This window comes from Pelodiscus sinensis, chromosome 5, assembly GCF_049634645.1.
Source record: "Pelodiscus sinensis isolate JC-2024 chromosome 5, ASM4963464v1, whole genome shotgun sequence".
In the NCBI taxonomy this organism is placed as follows: Eukaryota; Metazoa; Chordata; order Testudines; family Trionychidae; genus Pelodiscus; species Pelodiscus sinensis.
In genome coordinates this window covers 14504017-14527048 of record NC_134715.1, presented here as the reverse complement: position 1 = coordinate 14527048, position 23032 = coordinate 14504017, and positions in this window count along the sequence as shown.

Genomic DNA, 23032 nt, shown 5'->3' with positions numbered 1-23032 from the left:
ATCTGTATATACACACACACATACGTATTATATATATTACTAGAAGATTTACCTGGCATTGCTCAAATAAGTTTTGTTTTTCTTCATTTAAATCATTGCTCTGGGGTGGGAGGGTCAGTATGCAAGCTGCATTAGGGAGAGAGGACAACCCCAACCTTCTCTCACCGCAGAAGCTTGGGGCCATGTGAGAAGTGCCTCTCCATAGCTGCTGCAGCTGCCAGGAGAGGGATGCATGTCCCCCAGCCAGGGGACAAACAGGCATACAAACACTCTCTGAAATATATAGCAAATAACAGCCCTTTTCTCCATCCCTGCTCCTGCTGGCCCAATGGGGTTACAGTTGTCTCAGTCCCTATCTCTGACCTCTTGCTGCTACCCTGTGGTCATTATACAGTATGGCTGTGTCTACACTGGGCCACTTATTCCGGAAAAGCAGCCGCTTTTCCGGAATAACTTGCCAGCTGTCTACACTGGCCGCTTGCTTTTCCGGAAAAGCAATGACAATCTACTGTAAAATTGTCAGTGTTTTTCCGGAAAATCTATGCTGCTCCCGTTCGGGCAAAAGTCCTTTTCCGGAAAAAGTGTTCTGGAAAAGGGCCAGTGTAGACAGCACAGTAGTCTTTTCCGCAAAAAAGCCCCGATCACGAAAATGACGATCGGGGCTTTTTTCCGGAAAAGCGCGTCTACATTGGCCACGAACGCTTTTCCGGAAAAAGTGCTTTTCCAGAAAAGCATCCTGCCAATGTAGATGCGCTTTTTCCGGAAATACTTATAACGGAAAACTGTTCCGTTTTAAGCATTTCCGGAAAAGGATGCCAGTGTAGACGTAGCCTATAACTATCCTTTCTACCAGATTCCTCCTTTTCCATTTTATGTGAAACAATAGAAGTTCAGGCACATCCCATTGTCCTGGTACAACCAACCCTCACCTTGCTTTACCTTTATGATAAAAGGAAGCTGCATACCAAATTTGGTGGTCCTAGCTCTTACCGTTTAGGACAACGTTTCTTAAACTTGTTGGGCTGTGGCCCACCCTGCTCAATGCAAATCCTTCTGCGGCCCACCAGTTGCAAATGGAAACTTACCATTAATTACATAATTACACCGAGCCATTTTGCTAGTGCTGTAGCTGGGGAGAATGGTTTATTTTAAATTATTGAACAGATTAAGATAAAGATAATTATTTAACTTTCTCGTGTTAGTTTATCAAATTTCATTTTAAATAAAGTAAAATATTAATTTATGTCCAACGCAAAAGATTTCCATGTTATATTTATTTATGGCAGGGGCGGGTAACCTTTTGTGTGTCGGGGAGGCCACTGACCCACAGTTGGGGACCACACAAGTGAGAAGCAACCTCCCCCCAAAAAAACCCTCCAAAAACTCCCAATCCTCACTGATGTGGCCCCCAACTGAGACTCATAGACTCATGGACTTTAAGGTCAGAAGGGACCATTATGATCATCTAGTCTGACCCCCTGCACAGTGCAGGCCGCAGAATCTCACCCACCCCTCCTAGAATAATCCTCTCACCTATATCTCAGATATTGAAGCCTTCAAATACTTTGAAGACCCCAAGATGCAGAGATCCTCCAGCTGTGATCTGTACCCCATGCTACAGAGGAAGGCGAAAAACCTCCAGGGCCTCTGCCAATCTACCCTGGAGGAAAATTCCTTCCCGACACCTCACTCCTCTGGTACTCCAGCCCCACGGGATGAGGGGAAGGGACAGGGAGGACTGAGGTTCAGGGCTTCCCATAGGCCAGATTTACTTTTCTGGAGTTCTGAAGTAAGTGGATTTTGTGGACCCTGTTAGGCTCTGGGGTGGGAACACAAATGAGAGGTTCAGTGTGCAGGACAGGGCTGCCAGCAGTGGGATAGAGATGGGGTGTAGGATGTGAGATCTGGGTGGGAGGTAGGCTGCAGAAGCAGGCTGGTAGTAGGGTGTCTGGTTGTGGGGAGGGAGCAGGAGCAAGGGAGGGTTTAATGTGTGGCCAGGAGGGAGGGTGCAAAAAACAATGGTAGAAGCAGGCGTAGGTGTCTGGCTGGAGTGGGAGAGGGGGTGCAGGAGCAGGTTGGGGGTAGCGTGTCTGGCCAGGAGAGAGGGTGCCAAGCAGGGGTGGGCAGTAATTTTTGATGAGAGGACACTCCAAGGATTTGGTAAGTGTTCGAGGGAGGCACTCTTCCATTATTCATGGAAGAGGTGCAGAGGTCTGGAATGGAGGTTGGGTGCAGAAGGGAGCTTGGGATAAGGGATCAGGGAGGGAGTTTGAATGAAGGATGAAATCATGCCCTGGGGCAATGAGGTGGGGTGAGGAGGGGATCCAGGGTCTGAGAGGGGAGGGTGACCTAGGGTAGGGATACATAGGTTTGGATTGTAATCTGGGGAAGGGGATTGGGGTGCAGCGTCTGGGAGCGGTATGGGTGCAGGAGAGGATTCTGTCCTGAGGGAGGGGTAGGAGAAGAGTATGCAGGGTCTGGAAGGGGGTTGTAACCTGGGGTAGGAGTGCAGGAGGAGGTTCAGGGATTTGGGCTGTGACCAGGGATAGCAGATTGGGATGCAAAGTCTGAGAGGGATGTATGAGGGGATGCAGTGTCTGGGACGTTGCAGAAGATTTGAGTTACATGGGATAGGAGAGCAGAGGGTTGGGGAAGGGAGGGGCTGTCGTGCCACAGACAGGCTCTGGCTGGGAGATTTTACCTGGCTCCAAGCCAGCAGCCCAGCAAGTTTCTTTGCCAGGGTCCCTGCTTTCCAGTCCCTGTACTGCTCAGAGAAGTTGCCAGAGCCATGCATACTGCTTGGAACTTCATGCTGTGAGGGAGGAGGGGCACTTTCCATGCTGCTTGTCATGCAAACTGGCAGCTTCTATTGGCCAAAACCAGCCAATGGGAGCTATTCGGGCACAGAAGCAGCATGAGAAACCCATCTCCCCTCCCTCCAGACTCTCAGCTTTCAGAAACATACACGTGGTCCTACAGCCAGCTTTACTGAGTGCCAAGGTAGAGCAGGGCAGGCAGGGAGCTGGCTGAATCTCTCATGGGCCAGATGAGGCCTACAGATTATCTTTTGCTCAGCCCTGGTGTAGGAGCTAGCTGGGGACTTGGGGTCTTTCCAGGGAGGAGTAAGAGGGATTGAGGTGCAGGGTCTGGGAATGGGAGAGAGCTGCTTACCTGGCTCTGTGCCCTCCTGGGTCCCAATATGGTCTCCCACTTCTCCCATTGGCTGCAACTCCAGCCAATGAGAGTGACAGAGAAAGCCCATCATTATGCTGGCATTTCCCCAGGAAGCTGGCCAGGAGAGAGGTGAGAATCGTTGTGTAGAACCACCTGTTCTGCTCTCTCTTCACACTCCCCACCCCACAAAGCCCTTGATTATGCCACCATTCCCCCAGATGAGCTGGGTGGGAGGGAGACGAGAAACACAGTGTGGTTCTGCTCTCTTGTCTCTTTTGAGCTGGTCTGGCGGGGTTGGGGCTTGATGGTCACGAAGTTAGAGTGCCAGCGTGCTTCCTACTGTGGGGGGTGGGGATTAGCTCAAGCCACGGACCACCTGGAAGATGGACACAGACCACTAGTGGTCCAGAGACTGCACTTTGAGAACCACTGCACTATAGGTTTCTGTGTGTTTGTGACGGACCGGGCCGGTCTGGGCACAGCTGAGGGCGTCCGCTCAGGGCGAATTGCTCAAATCCGGGGCTCCTTATGGCCCACTGACTGGAGACCTTCCCAAACAGGCCACAAACCAGTCCCACAGAGTGCTTCAGCTGCCTGCCTGAAGCCTCACGAGCAAAACCCCTCCGACACCCCAGCAATATCTGTGCCCCGGATGGCCCCGGGCCTCATACACCGGTGGGGGGTCCTCGCACCCAATCCCACCTACCCCGAACAAGTTCTGTCCAGTTCCAAGAAACCAGCCACAGATCCCTGGTCAATTTGCCCTCTGGACCTTACCCACAAATCACGCTGGGCCTATCCTTTAGCATCTAACAACTAAAGGTTTATTACCACAATAAAGAAAAGCATGAGAGTAAGGTTGTTAAAGGATAGTACATTACATGCATCGAATCTCCCAGTTCTCGATGCAGGCTCTAGCAGAGATGTTACAGCTGCTGGTTTAAAAGTCCTTGTTGCGCATCCTAGGATCAGGATGGGTCCACAGGTCTTTCTGGCTCTTCGATCCCTGCATTGCTGCCTCTGGGATGAAGTGCTGAGCTGAAGACAAAAATGGAGTCCACCACATGGCCTCTTTATACATCCTTCCTGGCCTCTTCTTGGCTGCAGCAGGTCACCTGGCCAGTGGTCTATCCCTGCTGGCAGCTCTCAGGTGTCCGCCCTCATGCTTTAGGTGTGTCCTTGGCCCATGGAGTGCCACTGTCCCACAGGGCCCCGCTACTTAGCATGTCCATAGGCTGGGCTCTGCCCAATGCTCAACCACATTCAGAGAAATATTCAGTATCCACACAGATTACAGATTCCTAACTACACACACAGACATTATACAATCACATAAATAGCGTACACAGGATCAGCAGACAGTAAGCTCCTATTCAACACCTCACATGGCCCCCTTTTATACCATTTTTGGGGCCAACACCCTCACCTCTGGGTGCAGCAGTGATCTGGCTGCTTCCCTCAAATTCAGTAATGTGACAGTGTTACCATTTCAAATATCTGATTTGTGTCCATTAATCCTTTGTTGCAGAGACTGTCCAATTTGGCCAATATACAGTGTACATGGCATAGGGGCATTGCTGGCACTTGATGGCCTATATCACACTAAAGGATGTGCAGCTGTACGAGCCTCTGATGTGGTGGCTTATGTGGTTAGGTCCTGTGATGGTGTCAGTTGTATAGATGGGTGGACAGTGTGGGCAACGGTGTTTATTGAAGGGGGAGTGTGTCTGAGAAGTGATGTGTGGCTGCTGAAAAGAATTTGCTTCAGGTTAGGAGGTTGTCTGTAGACGAAGATTGGCCTGTCTCTCCAGGCCTGCGAGAGCGATGGATCAATTTGCAGGATAGGTTGTAGATTATCAGTGATCCATCAGAGGGGTTTGAGCTGGGGACTAGCGATGTTCTGTTGTTTTCCTTGTTGGGCCTGTCTTGAAGAAGCAGATTCCTGGGTACTCATCTAGCTCTGTCAATTTGTTTCTTCACTTCCCTAGGTAAGTATTTAAGTTTTTTAAGAATGCCTGATAAAGATCCTGTAGGTGTTTGTCTCTGTCTGTGGGAGTAGAGTAAATCAGTTGTATCTTAGGGCCTAGTTGTAAACAATGGATTGTGTGATATGTCCTGGATAGAAGCTTGAAGTAAGGTAAGAAAAACAGTTGATAGGTTTCCAGTATAAAGTGGTAGTAATGTGACCATCATGTAATTATACTGTAGTGTCAAAGAAATGGATCTCTTGTGTGAACTGGTCCAGGCTAAAGATGATGGTGGGTTGAAAATTGTTGAAATCCCTGTGGAATTCTTCAAGGGTTTCCTTTCCTTGGGTCCATATGGTGAAGATGTTGCCAGTGTAGCATAAGTAGAGGAAGTGTGCTAGGGGATGAGAGCTGAGGAAACGTTCGAGGTCAGCCATAAAAATGTTGGGCCTTCTTGGGTGAAACATGGCAATTGCCTAATGACATATCACAAAGCTAAACAGCTGTTTAGAACTTAATGTGAAGAACAGCTTAAGCAATTGAAAGTACAGGGGGGATGCTAAATAGGCAGACTGTAATTACTCAAGTTAGAATTTTGGTCAGGACACCAGGGTAATAACTATACTCTTAAAGAAGTGTTTACAGATTTATGACCACAAGTGGTCAGGACCTTAATTTTATGGCTCATCTTATACACATACCACCTACTGTGGTGGTGTCCCTTAACACCATGCTAAGGTGTTGGTCCATTAGGCTATGTCTACACTGCAACACTATTTCAGGATACTGAAGTATCCTGAAATAGCTATCCCACGTCTTCACATCAAGCCCGTTGTTTCAGGCTCGCTATTCTGACGTCCCTGTAAATCTCATTCTATGAGAAGTAAGGGATGTTTTGGAATAGTGCTTTATTGTGAAATTTGGCACTGTGTAAACAGCACCAAATGATTAAATAATCTATTTTGAAATAGCATTGAAATAAAATACGCAATTTGCGTAGCTCAAATTGTGTATCTTATTTCGAGTTACGGTGCACTGTTGACGCACTGTTGACATACTGACTCAGAGAGTAAAAGACTGCCTTTGGAATTACTAACACCACTTCAGTAGCTTCTAAGTGATTGGTGATGCTCCTCCATTAAACTGCTGTAATAGGCTCAGCTTTATACTCATGGAGCACTTCAGTCTTGGCTTGTCTCAAACCCAAGGCTAACCTTGCAATAAATAGTGAGGAGCACTTGAAGGCTGACTCCCCTAACAGATGCTGGTACCCCAATGTGGTAGTCACACTGTGGTGGCTGAGGTATCTCAGAAAGGGGTTAAATGTATCAGTTTTAGTGCTACAACTTCACTAGCAAAATATAAAAATCTGGTTTCTACAATTACTGTAAGGAGAAAACCTGGTGGTTATTAAAGGGAGGGACAAAGAATTTCATGAACAGGATAGCATTCAGTCATTACTAGTGATGCCATGAGTGACTTTTAGAGGACTTAGAGGGGTCAAGTATCAGCAGTCACCAAAGAGAGAAGAAATCCTTGAAATATGGGCTGAAATCAGACTAGAATCAAATGGCAGGAAGCTGGCATTGCAAAAAGGAAGGAGTTTCACTAATTGAATTATAAGACAGATCTTTTTATCATAGGAAGCCCCAGAGGGAGTGAACAGAACAGGCTGTCATCTAGTGATCCCTCTTCTGTCACCAATTTCCAGCCTCTGACAAACAGAGGCTAGTGACGCCATTCCTGCCCATCCTGGCTAATAAGTATTGATGGACCTAACCTCTATGAATGTATCTAGTTCTTTTTTGAAATCTTTTTAATTGGGCACACTCACTATCAGAAATTACCAGTTTCCTATGTTGATGGGGTGGACTGTTTAAAGAGTTGACTGGAGCGTGGCTTAGGATGGGCTCTCCCAACCAGGCTCTTGCTGCTGCAGATTGCTGATGGCTGGGCGCGCACAGCCAGGTGAGGCAGCAGCATTGCAGGCACGTTAAAGAGACCGACTGGGGGCATGCTGCAGGGGAGCTGTGAGCTGAGTACATGCCCTCCTAGGCATGAGCTATTGCCAGTGTTAACAGGGAAGAAACCAGGGGATCTCTCTCATTGCTGCCAGTTGCCCTGCAGCAATCCCCCCACAAACTGGCTCATAGTTCCCTTGCTGCCAGGTAAGATTGCCTGGCCTGAGAGCCCCATCCTGACACATTGTCAATCTGTGGAACTCCTTTGCCAGAGGATGTTGTGAGGACCAGGACATTAACATGGTTAAAAAAATAGCTAGATATTTCATGGTAGATAATTTCACCTATGTCTGTCAATCTAGGGCATGTGTGGGCTAATGCTAATAACACCAAGGTCAGGGGTTCAACCCTCATGCTGGCAGCTGGACAGTTGGGATGGTGGCTTCTCTTCCTTTGTTCAACATCTTTATTTAATGACCTGGATGAGGGGATGGGTTGAACCTTCAGCAAGTTTGCCGATGACCCTAAGCTGGGGGAGAGTTGGGTGCAGAGTGACCAAGACAAATTGGATGATTGGGCCAATAGAAATCTGATAAGGTTTAATAAGGACAAGTGCAGAATCCTGCACTTGGGACAGAAGAATCCCAAGCATTGTTACAGGCTGGGGACCGAATGGCTAAGTAGCTGTTCAGCAGAAAAGGACCTGGGGATTTCAGTGGATGAGAATCATAGAACCATAGAGCCGGAAGAGATTAGGGGGCTGGAACACATGACCTACAAGGAGAAGCTGAGGGATTTGGATTTATTTAGTCTGCAAAAGAGAAGAGTGAGGGGGGATTAGATAGCAGCCTTCAACTTCCTGAAGGGGGTGGGATTCCAAAGAGGGTGGAGAGAGGCTGTTCTCAGTAGTGACAGGTGGTAGAACAAGGAGCAATGGTCTCAAGTTGCAGTGGGGGAAGTCTAGGTTGGATATTAGGAAAAACTATTTCACTAGGAGGGTGGGGAAGCACTGGAATGGGTTACCTAGGGAGGAGGTGGAATCTCCATCCCTAGAGGTTTTTAAGTCTTGGCTTGACAAAGCCCTGGCTGGGATGATTTAGTTTGGGTTGGTCCAGCTTTGAGCAGCAGGCTGGACTTGATGACCTCCTCAGAAGCTGGGAATGGGCAACAAGGGATGGATCACTTGGTGAGTACCTGTTCTGTTCATTCCCTCTGGCTAACCTGGCATTGGCCACTGTCAGAAAACAGAATCCTGGGCTAAATGGCTCAGTTCCCCCAACATGACACTCTGCGTGTAGAAAAGGGGGCCCACTGGCAGAATAAACACTGCAAAATCTGTCTCTGATTCCCAGAGACAAACTTATTCAATATCCGTCCCCCTGAGATGCAAAAAAGACGAGACTAGTTCCGCACTGCCACCACCCAAGAGATTACAAGAAAATATAAAAATAAACCATTTTTAAGGGAGAGATCACTTGGGAAATCTCCTCCTTAACATAGAGTTCTTCCTACTGTCTGCAGCCTCCATTTTGCTTAGAGTTGGGAAAACAGACAGAGGGAATCCGCAGAGGACAATGGACTGTGCGGGAATAAGTAGGCACTTAACTCTAAGGACCCAACAGTCAACCAATACCGGTTAATTAAAATAAAAAGAAAACTCTTTTATTATCAAAACAAAACTACTGTTGCAAGCTAGGATAAATTGGCTAGGTTGTAAATAACCACAATTGACACAGACTCAGGGAAAGTCCCTTGGCTGTAATCCTTAGTTACAAAAAGAGAAAAACAATTAGCCAGCTCCCACATGATTTCCAAACCCCCAAATAAGGAAAACAGTAAACCCTGATGGACTCTCTAAACTTTTTTCTACTTCACATTTAAAGAAGGCTGTTCTTGAAGAGAGAAAGCATCTCCCTCAATACATGGGAGAAACTGCTCTAATCTTAAAGAAGAGAAAGAGAAAACCCCTTCTTTTCCAGTTTGAAATTCCCACCTGCATTTTTATTGGCTGACTGCCCAAAACCCTCTTCCCCTGTAGGTGTATCTCCAGTTGCTTAACCCTTTCTGCACTCTTCAGGTGAATCAGGCTCTCCACAGCAGCTCCCACTTATGACAATGGATCTTTGGTGTAACTGAGTTGTTACCCACCAGCTCTGTGATTCTTGGGGAACCAGAACATGGTCACCTGTCAGCCTGGTGCTCTTGGGGAGCCAGGGAGTGACATTCATGGAAAACCACCCCCTTCCTCAGGCCTCTGCTAGAATCAAATACAAAGCAATGAAAAGGCCGGGGAAGACGCACCTAAACTGCTTCAGACAAGGGTGATATAATTAAGGAAACACCCCAGCCTCATTTGCATTAAAGTTGGAACAGAGGGACATCTCATTAGCATACAGAGTGGAGAGTAGCTCTTCCAAGGCAGGAACCGCAGTGAACTATGGGACCCCGAAAGCAGAGAAGCACTGCCTGATGGGAAATCCCTGTTCCAGATGCTAATGAACCCAGGCCTGCTCACACCCAAATTAGTCGTTATCAGACCAATGCTAGTAACAATCCTATTGACATCTAAAATACTGAAACTGCCTAGTTGCATTGTGAGCTCGTTCAAGGAACATCACCCATAACCAGGGGTGATCAGTCTCTACTATCTCTCCTCTTTCTCTTTGAACTATCCCTATAAAAACGCCTATCCTTGCCCCAAGAAAACTGTTCTGATACCTGGATTTAAACTGCATCAGTTCCATTGAGACTTCTTCATCTCCTGTCTGATCGTGCTGGGGGCTCTGTCCTGCTTTTCTCCTGCCCTCTGGACCCCCAGCTACCATCATCATCTGGGAACCCCGATCAGTGCAAGCTCCGTGGGGTGGTGAGGTCTCTCTCTCTCCCGCCCTCCCTCCCATCAACTATCTCTCTAAGCATAGCCTCCTGACTCTGCCCTATGTAAACTGTTATATGGTTACCTAACATTTGTAATCAGTTTCAATTTAGATTTAATATTGTAACTTTTTGATATCTATTCACTACTCAGAAATAAATAACTTTCATTGTTAAGCTGGTTGCTTCTCTCTCTTTCTTTCTCTTTTGCTCACTCTTCCTTAAGGGGTGTTGTTTTGGCTTCCCCATTCGCTCTGCAACAACGCTTCTTGTACCCAAGCTAAAGATCCCTGTAGTGCCCAAAATCCTGTGGGGTTTGCTCATTGTGTGGTTTACCAGTGAATGACTGTGGTGTGAAAGTGGGGCGTATGAGGATGGCAGCTTAAAGTGCTGTTTAATCCAGCCCACTGAGTCCAAAGGCTCATGAGGGTGCAGCGTGGCATTGCTGTTAAACCCAGCCAGCTGAGTCCAGGGACATATGAGGGGGTCAGTTTGTGAGTGCTGAGTACCCAGTCCTCTCAGACGTGCTCTGGTAGTGGGTGTGAGTGTCTGTGTGTGTTACTAAGATGGGAAGAACCCCATCCTGAGGAACCTAGTTCCTGCAGGAGAGTTCCAGTGGGAGGGGGAATTGGCAGCAGGGAGAATTCAGCTCCCTATGAGAGCACAAGTAAGCACAAACAGCACACTGATAGAATGGTTAACCTTTCCCCAGTCCCATAAGAGTAACCCTGATAAATGAGCATTCCCCAGAGGACTGGGCAAATCTGGTAACAGAGTCAGACCATTCTTATGACTCTGCTGCACTACCCAAACACCAGCCTGAAGCCTCCCCATACCTGCACACACACCAAAGGGAATGAAACTGCATTAATAACAGGAAATCAGAGTTATTGCTTTAATTGCATATATTTTACAGTCATGATATTTTACATTACAAGTCCTTTTCAGTTTTTACTTCTGTCTGATCTGATGTGATCATTCATGTCTGATCTGATGTGATGTAGCAGTGTTGTCCTATTGCAACCTCCCTCCCCTCTCGGGGGGCAGGTTGTGATAGGACCGTACCTGTAAGAAATTTAAGTTATTTTCACCCCTGGGTCAAATCCCAAGAGTTGCTGAGCACCTGCAACACCCATTAATTTGAGAGTCAAAGCTCTTAGATTTGAGGTTTAATAGGAATTGTTATTCTGGGTCAGAGTTGAGGTCCATACAGTTCATATTTGTTTCTAATCTCCTCTCTCTTCCCTCTGGTTAACCCACTCCTGTCTCTGTTAATGTCCTTTCACTTTTCCCTTTTGGATAAATTGATAAGTACAGTTGTATAATGGGGTGGCATGTGGGAGTGCTCAACAGTTTGAGGGCCTCGTTTCTGTTTTTTCTTATGTTCCCAAAATCATGCTTCAGGTTTCAGCTGATCACCTGCATAAGTCAGAAATGGACTCTCCCCAACCCCACAATGTATTCTTGGTAGTCACAGCTGGAATATTGGATGGGGAGACACTGGGTTCTGAGGTGGCATTGAGCATCTTCTCTCTCATGTGATTGCTGGCCTGGTTCTTGCTTCCATACTCACAGTCCCATGGTTTGTGGGGTCCAGACAGAATTTTTCCCAGGTCACATTGGTAGTGACTGTAGGCATTGTTCTCCTTTATCCACATTGGGGTGGACAATACTTTTTGTTGTGGGGCCATTTCACAAATTTTGGTAGGTAGTTGTGGACTGCCTCTGGCCCCCAGGAAGGGGTGGTGCCTCAGGTGGAAGAGGTGGGATCAGGGCTACAGAGAGAGAGAGAGACACTTTGTGTGAGAGGCAGACTTTGTTACTCAGATTGAGTGTGTGGCAGAGACTGGGAGAGTGTGTAGCAGTGAGTATGTGACAGTGATTGTGTGTGGCAAAGACAGTGGCACAGACTGGGTGTGTGCTGGCTGCTGCTGGGTAAGTTTTTGAGAGAAGTCAGGCTCTGTCTCTTGAAGGGAAATCGGTACTGATCTGTTGTCCTCCCACCCTGCCATCATGCTCTCCAGAGATGGGATGCAAGGGCACCTTTCCCCTCTCTCCTCCAGCCCCATTCCCCTGCTCTTCGCAGCTAGCAGGAGAATCCTGGAAGTTAGCCAGTCTGCAGGATGGAGCAAGGTGGGGGCACGGGCAATTGAACAGATGCTGCCTTGTCAGCTACTGGCTGTAAGTATGTATGCTCTGCTAATCAGCTGGGAAGACCTGAGAGAAAGGCTTGGTGGGCCAGATCCAGCCCCCAGGCATGGGTTTGCCCACCCGTGCTCTATGGCATATGTATGTGACTTGCCAGGGTTATATGGGTATATGTCACGTTATCATTTCCCTGCCATTGCAGAGGCCTAAATTCTGGTGTACCTTGGTCCTTTCTGTGCTCGGTCTGTGCTCGGTCTCTGGTGAGCTGCAATATTTTGGTTTTGTTTTGATGGTTTAGTTTAGTATGTGTAGTGTAGATGCTCAAGTACTAGGTTAGGAAACCCAGCATCTGCTAACTTGAGTGCTTGCTCACTCTGATTACCCTAAAATTCCCTTCTTTATCTGAGCCTGGGTTCAGAGCTTACTGAAGTCATGAAAGAGCATTAACTGCAATGGACTTTAGATGAGGCGGCTCCTTCTCTGTTGCTGTCTCGTTCCCTTTGCCACACTCTTTCCCTATTCTTCTTTTCTATTCTCTGCCTCCCTTATTTTGTTCCCTTTATTCACAATCTGTGATTAGGCCAAAGGTGCCTCTGAGACCCTAATCTAGCCAAAGAATTCATCCTTGTTCTAAGATGATCTGGGGCAGACTAGGGCCCCTTGTCTCATGGGGTATGTCTACACTGCCACCCTAGTACGAACTAGGGTGGCTAATGTAGGCATTCAAAGTTGCAAATGAAGTCCGGGATTTAAATATCCTGGGCTTCATTTGCATCTTGCCGGGCGCCGCCATTTTTAAATCCCCCTTAGTGTGGACTCCGTGCCCGCGGCTACACGCGGCACGGAGTAGGTAGTTCGAATTAGGCTCTCCAATTCGAACTACCGGTACACCTCAAGGAATAACGGTAGTTCGAATTAGAGAGCCTAATTCAAACTACCTACTCTGTGCCGCGTGTAGCCGCGGGCACGGAGTCCGCACTAAGGGGGATTTAAAAATGGCGGCGCCTGGCAAGATGCAAATGAAGCCCGGGATATTTAAATCCCAGGCTGCATTTGCAACTTCGAATGCCTACATTAGCCACCCTAGTTCGAACTAGGGGGGCAGTGTAGACATACCCATGCTGACTTAAAAGTTCAACTCACTCATACAGTCTCCTTTGTACTCACATTTGTTTCCAGACAAGTTAGATCGATGACTCTTTGGTGTTCAGTTGAGAGCAGTAGGGATGTTAGAAAGCGTGTAATTGAATAGTCGTGTAACCACATCAAATTTCAGTGGCCACATGACTATTCGATAATCCCTGGGGGTGGCAGCCAGTGCACTCCCAGCTCCACTCCTGGGGAGCACCCTGGTAACCCGCGCTGGCTTCCCATGTGGACCAGCTCCCTCCTACCACTCTGCGCTGCTGCCACGGATAGAGGCAGCAGCAGCCCCTGTCTGAGGTGGGTCCGAGGCAGCAGTGCAATAGGGGGCGGGCAGCACTACAGAGCTAGTGCTATGGAGAACCAGCTTTTAAGATGGCTTCCCATATCACCAGCTCCTGCCTCCCCCCACCTCTGTGGGAGGCAACAAAGGGGGGGGGATGGGTCTGTAAAATCGCCACATGCTGGAAACCTGCTTGAAAGTGCTCCCTGTGCATATTGACTCCTGCCTGCCCCCCTCACTTTCTGCACTACTGCCTCTCTGTCAGAGGCAGCAGCAGTGAGGTTGGGAGGGAGGCAAGGCAGATCTCGTGCTCATGGGGAGCCAGCTTTTAAATACTTGCCAGAGTAAGGAATGTGTACGTCAGTATGGGACCTTCAGATTTGGAGCACTGTTAATAAATTGTGAATGTTAGTTTGTAGAACTCTTTTAAGGATCATAGTGCTTTTTGCCCAACCTCACTTTAGCCCCCATGACATTCATTGTGGATTTTTTTTAATGAAAAATCTCTAATTTCATTTTTAGTGAGTATTCAAAAACCTAACCTCGTTCATATGGAATGCATTCCTTCTGGCCACAAGTGTGTAGTCCTCTGGCCTAGCCTACCATGCAAACCATATTGTACTCACATTTATAGAGCAAAGCCATTGTGATAGTTATTTTATTTTGGTTTTGAGGCCAAAGCAGACAATTATGAACCAAGTCAAAGAACTAGAATCTCTCCTTTTGCTGAACACCCACTGCCTGGAAAGGGAAATTCACAAAACCAACTTGTAACGTTAGTTTTTGTACCTACTGGTCCAAATGTTTAACAAGATTATCATTCCCAGTCCATACACAGTCTTCACTGAGTGAGCTGGAATAGAGGATGTAAATGCAGAGAACTATTTTGCCCTCTAGTAAAATACAACAATGGAGCATAAATCTAAAAACGAACCAAATCGTGGGATGAGATTGCCATGGAAATCATTAAATAAAACAATAGCTGTTCTAGGTGGCAGTTGTTTTCGAACAGAAGCTGCAAAGAGATCCTTCTGCAAGTTCCCAGAAATCTCATAGCAGCACTGTGGTGGAGAATCAGATGAGAGACACTAACGCCAGTTAGGATAGCTATAAGCAGGCACACGGTGACTGGAACTTTCTGGATAACAAGACACAGAATAAAAGCACTAATATGGAAGCCATTGCAATGAATACTCTCCAAACCAGCAAAGCAAACACTAGTGTGAATGCCACCAAACAAAAAGGAGCCAAAGGAAAGAATCAAATGGTCTGAATTCATGGCAAACTGGAAAATTCCCTCTGAAGGAAAACCTTGATTATGTCACTTAAAAACCCTCCATATTGGCTGTTTTCCTGGGGCTACACTGTAAACACCTGGGTTGGAAATTAGGAAGCTAAAGTTTGGTTTTGTTCATTTTAATTAAGTTCTTTTCCTGGAGATGTTTGCTGGTTCTGATGTTATTGTCTTGAGTCTCTTAGATGAATTAGAGTATAATGAAAATTTTTGGTTGAGATTTACAAAGGGGCCTAAAGGAGTTAGACATACAGTTCCCACAGAAAACCTCTTTTAGGTGCCTTAGAAGCCATTATTAGGGACGTCAAAGTACACAATGAACCGATAAAATTGAGCTTATTGGTTAATCCTGTCAACTACACATATTCTCCCCTCCCCCTTGCTGCCTCTGTATCAGCACTGGATCTGCCTGCCCCCCACCCCAACCCCCTCTATTAGAGGCAGCAGTGCAGGGTGCCAGGGGCTCCCTAGGAGTGGAGCTGGGAGTTCACTGGGGACTATCGAATAGTTATATAACCACTAAAATGTGATGCGTTTACACGACTATTCAATTACATGATGTCTAACATCCCTAGCAATTATAGTACCCTGTTAAGCTATCATTCCTTAAAGATAATTCTCTTGCTAAACTTTTATCTTATATTTTTATTGACCCTTGAAGTGCCAGTGTGATTTTTTTTTAAATCTTTGTCCTTTTAACTTTTTATGGAATAGTTTTACTTGTTTTGCCAGATTTCTTTTGTTTGTTTATGGTAAGGGATACTTTTATAAACCTGGTCGCGTTAGCATGCTCTGTACTAGTCTGAAGCAAGAAGCCACTTGAAAGGGACTTTGAATCACAGACTGAAAATGAAGCTTTTAAATTCCTTTCCAAGGAGAGTTTTGAAATCTTAGAACATCAAGAAAACATCTTAATAGTTTTAATGTTAATTCCTTTTCTGGAAGCAGGATATTCAAAGTATGCTTACATTAAAAATAAACATTTCTAATTGACTATAGCAAGGGTCCACAACAAATAATCAGACAAGGATTGGAAGGTCTATAAAAATTTGATGTTAATGAATTACTGGGATATTGGTTAAAATGTTATTGGGTTTCCATATTTATGTTTTTTGACAAAACAGTGAAACACTAAGCAATCCAAGCACAATCCATGTTATTGTAGTTAATCATCAAATAAAAGTGAATGGGTTGTAAAGTAAATGTTGATAAATCTCCTAAGTAAGTATGTTCGTTACAGTTCCCATGGATATTGTTTAAGGATATTTTTGAGGCTGAAGGAAAAAATACTTCAAATTATGTGACAATTAGTGGAAATTGGAATGGTTAGGATGGTATTAAAGAATTAGGAGGGACCACATTAAAAATTAAATTTGGAGTAGTGCAATATCATCCTTAATAAGGGGCTGAACTTTATCCAATATCTAAACCCATTTCAAAGAGAAAGGGATTAACCAAGGGCAGAAACCCTATGGTATTCTAGATAAACTTTCCTTGAAATCTCAGAAAGGGTCAACAGTTACTGATTTCATTGTAGAACTGAACTTCTAGACGTAACTAAAGTATTTGTACATAATCAATAGAGCAAAAAAAAAGGGGGGGGGGGAGTAGTTTCAGTGCCAGATTTACTCACAAGCTAACTAAGCTACATTTTAGGGTTTCGGATTATGAGAGGCCTCTAAATAAAAAAAAAAAATCACTTTTTAGTAATGCTATTGGGTCTCTTAAACATTATATAGCTTAGGTCCTAGTATGTCTTCATCCAGCCCTGATTAGTTTCCATTTGATACTTAGTGTTAATTCATTTTTTAAAAAATGAGACATGTAAGCAACTCCATTAATGGCAAGAAATCTTTGGTGCATTTTAGTAAGAAAATTAAATAGAATGAGGGGGAAAATGGAGATGTGAAAGTTTGAATTAATAAAGTAAGACTAAAGCTTTTTAAGGTTTTAAATGAAGCAATTTCCTTTTAAACACTTGATATGTTAACTCCCTGAGAATCAGACTAATCTTCCTGTAGTAGGGCAATCACCCTAATCCAGGCAGAACAAGGTTTAAATCCAAGCCCTGGGAGAGGGCTGAGACTGTGGAGCTAGCAGCTGAAGCAATTAGAAACCAACTAGGGCCCAGCTGGGGTAGTACAAATAGGGGCTCCTGGAGCAGAGGAGAGTTTTGCTCCATCTGTGGAGCAGGAAGAACCTGGCAGTTGATAAACCCTGAGAGACTACCTGAGACAGAAAAGTGCTAGGGAGCTATGACTGTGCAGATTCCTAGGCTGCAGCCTTGCTGTCAAGGTGTGTGGGAGCTTCAGGGAGGCAGCCAGGCACCAGCACCCCCTCTTGACAAAGATGAGTGGCCCTTTCAGACTGCAGCTCGATCCTGAGCAAGGACTAGATGACAACTAGCAGTGGGTCACTGAGGCAAGGTGGGTATACAGGACTGGGGTTCCCTGGGAGGGGAGGACCCCAAAGTGTGGGGGACAGTACTGTACAGTACTGTGAAGTAAGGACACTATGTGGCCTGAACCAATGCAGCAGAAGACAGGTAACCGAGGGTGACTGGCTACCAGAAGGTGCTCAGAGGCTGAAGAGCTCATTCCTGAGAAGACTAGCTGCTGCGGTGAGTTACACTCACATCTATTTTTAGTAGGAATTTTGCTACAGTAATTATAGGACTACAGCAGTACAACGGCAAGCTTTTACAAAATATGAATCAGGCTCTCAGAAGATCTTGAGATTGGATGGCTTTAAAATCAAGAGGGTTTTTAATACACTTTGAGTTATTTTACTTTGTCGTCTTGGTTTTGAGCCTGTAGGATATTAGGGTCATATTTCCAAGCTTTTCTCAGGACCCATGAGAGTTAGAAGTTGGTTGTGTGTGGTGTGGTTTTTTTGGTTTGTTTGTTTTTTGTTTAAATGAAAATTGAGACTGTCACCTAATCACATGTCTCTTTACCCGGCATGGGCAATAAGTTTTGCAGGGCAATTTTACAAATTTTGGTGTGTGGTTGTGGGCCAGCTCTGGCCCCTGGAAGGTGTGGGGCCTTGACTATTGTGTCTGTGCTGGCTGCTGCTAGGTAAGTTTCTGAGAGAAGCCAGGTTATGTCTCTTTAAGGGAAGCTGGTACTGCTCTGTTCTGCACCCCCTCCCTCTTCCTGCTCTCCTCTGAGTCCCACACTTCAGATTGGAGCAGCTCTGTCTTCGTCTACGCCTCCTGCTCTGCAAAGATGGAGTGAAGGGGTAGGGGGACACCCTGACTCTAGCTCTCCCCTCCACTTCTGCCTCCCCTCGCTCTGCACAGCTAGCAGGGGAATCCTGGAAGCAACTCTGCTGCAGTAGCGGCAGCATGGAGCAAGGCAGGTAAAGGGGAAGCTAAATACACAGCTGTAAGTGTGCATGCTCTGCTAATCAGCTGGGCAGGCCAGAGAGAAATGCTTGGTGGGCTCGATCTAGCTCCTGGGCCTTAGGTTTTCCACCCCAGCTCTAGAGCTGTAGCTTTGAGACAAAGTAAATATTGCAAGACTGTGCATTTTGGCAACACTGGAACTAGAAAATCAGTTTCTGGGTCATGATTACTAGAGTATAGTGGGAATGCGAGTTTTCAAATTATGAAACCTGATATGAGTTTTTTCAGATATAAAAACTGGCCTGAGTACAGGATAATTAGGACCTGCATCTTGGAAGTGCTGAATGCCCCCAACTCTCTGTGAAGTAATTGGGAACTGTGGTTGACTGATATATGTAAAAGTCAAGGTCAGGGTTTATCTGGCAGCTGGACATCCAAAAACAGAGACCCAGTTTGATAATCTGGTTTCAAATGCAGTATCGAGGAGAAGCAATTTTATTTATTTTTCATCTGAACACTTAAACTCATGAGAATTTACACAGGGATTTTCAAAGGAGCCCAAACTAGTAAATGGGGTACCTAGCTTGAGATTTCACAGGAGAGGGGTATCTAACTTGCTTAGAATTTTCGGAAATTGTCATCTATTGGGCCTTTCTCCAGGATACGATGACTCCTCCACATATAAATGTTCATTCTTGTTCAAAAATGAACTTAGTCATTCTGGTGCCTAAGATAGCTTTTACCATTTAAATCAGTGCATGAAGCTGTGATACTTGCTCTGCTCCCAAGCGGATTATCATATTAGCACCAACAGATATGAATGGCTAAAGGTTACATCTTAAAGTATGAATCTCAAAGCCTACCAGACGCCAAGTGTGCTGCTGTAATGAACTTTAATTACAAGGCAGAGCTAGAACTGGTTGAGTTTTGATTGAAGCCTCAGGCCAGGGGGGGGGAAAAAAAAACCACATTCAAAAGCAGTCTCTGATCTATTGCCAGCTCAGCAGACAAAGACTCCGGCATAGCAGCTGTTTTTCACCTTTTATGAACCACTAGTTCAAGAGATGTGCCATTTAGTGTCTGAATAAGAATCTGTGTACTGTTACTGTGGTGTCCTGATGGTAGAACTATATGAACATCTGAACATTCCCCACCCATTTTTCCATTTATAACATTCTCAGACAGTTTCATTTTCCACATCTTTGGTCTGAGCAGATAATGAGGCAAGAACATTCATTTCTCATTCAGCACCATCAGGATGGCTTAATGGAACTGGTCCTCCAGTCTACTCAGACAGTATCTTCTAGAACAGTGTTTCTCAAAGTGGGCTACCGGCCCACTAAGAGTTGCTAATGGGGCGTTCCGGTTTGGTTACTTACTGGCTCCGTAGCCACAGAGCCTCACAGATCCCATTGTCTGCAGCCTGCCATTTGCATCCAAGGGTTGCTGTGTGAAGCTGTTCTAGAGGTAGCTAGGCAGTAATCTTCCCACTTCAGCATCTACTTCACCAGAGTAAATTCTCACCAACCTGTTACATGTGAACTGGTCTGTGTGGGCTCTGCCAACACACATAATAATGCCCTCCATTATCATGAACTTTTAGTGTGTGTCAGCAAGATCTATATGAACATTTAATGCACAACACGTTGGTGTGCTTTAAAAAATCACACCCTCCTAGGGTGTGTCTAGACTAGACTGTCTTTTGACAGAGGGGTGTAAATTAGAGACTTTGAAATTCAAATCCCAGCTTCATTTGCCATTTCTTGTGCTTCATTTGCATATTTGCCTCATGGCGCTCTTTTGAAAAAATGCTATTTTGAAAGTGAAACTGCAGTCTAGATGTGGTTCTTTGGAAAATAGAAGCCTTTTTTAAGGATCCTGTGAGCCTGAGGCTTGAGCCCTTGACCTCTGGTGGAAGGTACATTATCCACTGCGCCACTGGAGGAGCCCCCCAACCTTCCTTAAATTCTAGATCTCCCTTCTCCCTTATCCGTCCTATGTCCTAAGGGTGCCAGGTCCATCCCTCACCAAGCTGGTGGTGGCTGTCCCAGGCCAGGGGGATGGAGTGGTACTTGCATTAAATGTCCATATAGATCTTGCTGACACACACTAAAAGCTCATGCTAATGGAGGGCATTATTTTGTGTGTTGGCAGAGCGCACATAAGTTTACAGGATCTTTTGAAAAAGGCTTCTATTTTTTAAAGAACCACGTCTAGACTGCAGTTTCACTTTCGAAATAGCACTTCTTCGAAAGAGCGCCATGATGTGAATATGAAAATGAAGCACAGGAAATTCAAATCCCAGCTTAATTTGCAATTTCAAATATTGTATCTAATTTATATCCCTCTGTTGAAAGGGGGATGTAGTCTAGACACACTCCTAGTGTGCATGGCTGCACCATGTAGACAAGTCTATAGTCCCAATTTTGGGTCTCTAGCCTTGTTTATTTGCTTTAAAGTCTGCATTAGCTTGCTAGGCCCATACAAATATGTTGCCTCTTAATTTCTCTAGAAATAATGGATTAGTAGAATAAACCTCTTGAAAGTCTTGATTTAGCAAAGCACTTAGAAACATGCTTACTGTTAGGCACATGATTAGGTGTTAAATTGAACAGGACAAACCTGCATATTCCTAATTTTTAAAAGTTAGGATAATTTCACTTGAAGGCAACAGGTTTTTTTTGTTTTTTTATATACAAAATTCAGTCAAGTTAGTAATAAGATTTGGATCAACTTTGTATAGCTTTCTAATAATTTGGGAGCATGGTGTATAATTTTATTACGTTTTCCAGTTGTAACTTTTAAAAAATAAACCCACATTGAAGCAAAAATTTGAGACTGGACTTTCATAAAATCTGCACCCTAAATACCAAAATGTATAATACTAGGCATGTTAAAAAGTAGTTTGTGGGGTTAGTGGGATGTTTGGGTCTGAAGACGCATCATCTCAGGTAGCTCATCTTTGGGGTGCCTATTCAGCAAAGCATTTTAGCACATGCTTAACTTTGTGGTTAAATTTAAATTGACATCAGGGAATGTAGGGATAATAGAAGGAAACACTTTTTGTATATAATTAAAAGAGCCAGTTTTAAAAATAATCTAAAAGACTTCTGATGTTAAAATGTCAGAATTTTCTTACGAGTAAACACCTAAGGCTACGTCTACATTGACGCGATCATGCACAAATACACTTTAGCGCAAGAGTTTTTGTGTTAAAGTAGTTGCGCAAGAGAGCGTCTACATTGGCAGGATGGCTCTTGTGCAAAAGCAGGAGCCCGGAACCATTTTGGAGAGGGCAAAAGGACATGAGCCCTTTCCGGGGGCAGGGGCTGGAGCTCCTTTCAGACACGTGCTGAAAGGGATCTCCCTGGACAGCAGTTTCTCTCCTGCTGCGTGCTTTAGTACTTCTTGCAGGGACTGACAGCCGTAGCAGTTCTAGCTGTGGTTGTCCTCTGCCTTGTTGGAAACCATGGAGCCAGAGGTGACCTTGTGCCTGCTCTGGCCCTTCCGGCCAATTTGGAGTGCCTGCAGCTCGTGTTCCATGCTGCTGCACTCGTTGTCCAGGACCTCAAGGCGCAGGTCGCTCTGGACTCCCTCACCAGGAAGGCAGTGGCGTCCCTGTGGCATCCCCATCCCACCGTGGAGAGGCCCTTGTGGAGACTAGACACCAGTACCGTCTGGTGCGTCCAGCTGGTCCTGGGGCAATGGGATGACCAGCAATGGCTCCAGAACTTTTGGATGCGAAAGCAGACGTTCCTGGAGCTGTGCCTGGCTCGACCCTCCACTCCAGAGAAGCACCACCTGGCTGAGGGCACCTATCCCTGTGGACAAGAGGGTCGCCATCGCCATATGGAAGCTGGTCACCCCGGACAGCTACCGATCAGTGGCACACCAGTTCGGGGTGGGCAGATCCACCGTCGGTGCTGTTGTCATGCAGGTAAGTCGGGGGGGGGGGGGGGAGGAATGGTGCTGCACTCCATGCTCAGGGGCAGGCAAGACTCCAGGCTGGGGTGATGGGGAATGCCCCGTCACCCAGGGGTTTGGGCAGTCCCTCCCTTTCACAGGCCTGCTGGTGGGGTGGCCCGTGGGGTGAGGGGGCCCTGGTGGAGGTAGGGGTGTGTGAGGACAGAAGGCATCACAGGGGGGTGAGAACCCCCAGTGGAGCACGCATTCACCCTGCCTTATGTGTTGCATTCCCCTGTGTTTCTGTGAGCCCTTCTGCAGGTTGTCCGTGCCATCAACGACGTCCTGCTCCAGCGAGTCATCCACCTGCGGGACGTGGAGGCTACGGTGGCCGACTTTGCTGCCCGGGGGTTCCCCAACTGCAGGGGAGCCCTGGATGCAACCCACATCCCTGTCCGTGCCCCGGAGCATCGAATGGCCTGTTACATAAACAGAAAGGGGTACTTCTCCATCGTACTCCAGGCCCTCGTGGACCACTGTGGCCACTTCACGGACATTTATGCGGGCTGGTCCGGCAGGGCACACGACACCTGCATTATCCAAAACTCCGGCCTGTTTGGCAGGCTGGAGGTGGGCACTTTCTTCCCCCAGTGGGAATTTATTGTTGGGGACATGCCTATGCCCACATGTATTGTGGGGGACGCGGCCAACCCCCTGCTGCCCTGGTTAATGCGGCCCTACATGGGGTGGACAGACCACAACCAAGCATGGTTCAATGACTGCCTCAACCTGGCCTGCAACCAGGTGGAGTGCGCCTTTGGACGTCTGAAAGCCCAGTTTCACAGTTTGCTCACCCATCTTGAGATGGGTGAGCAGAACATCCCCGAGGCAGTGGCTGCGTGCTGTGTGCTCCACAACATTGTGGAGCGGAAGGGGGAG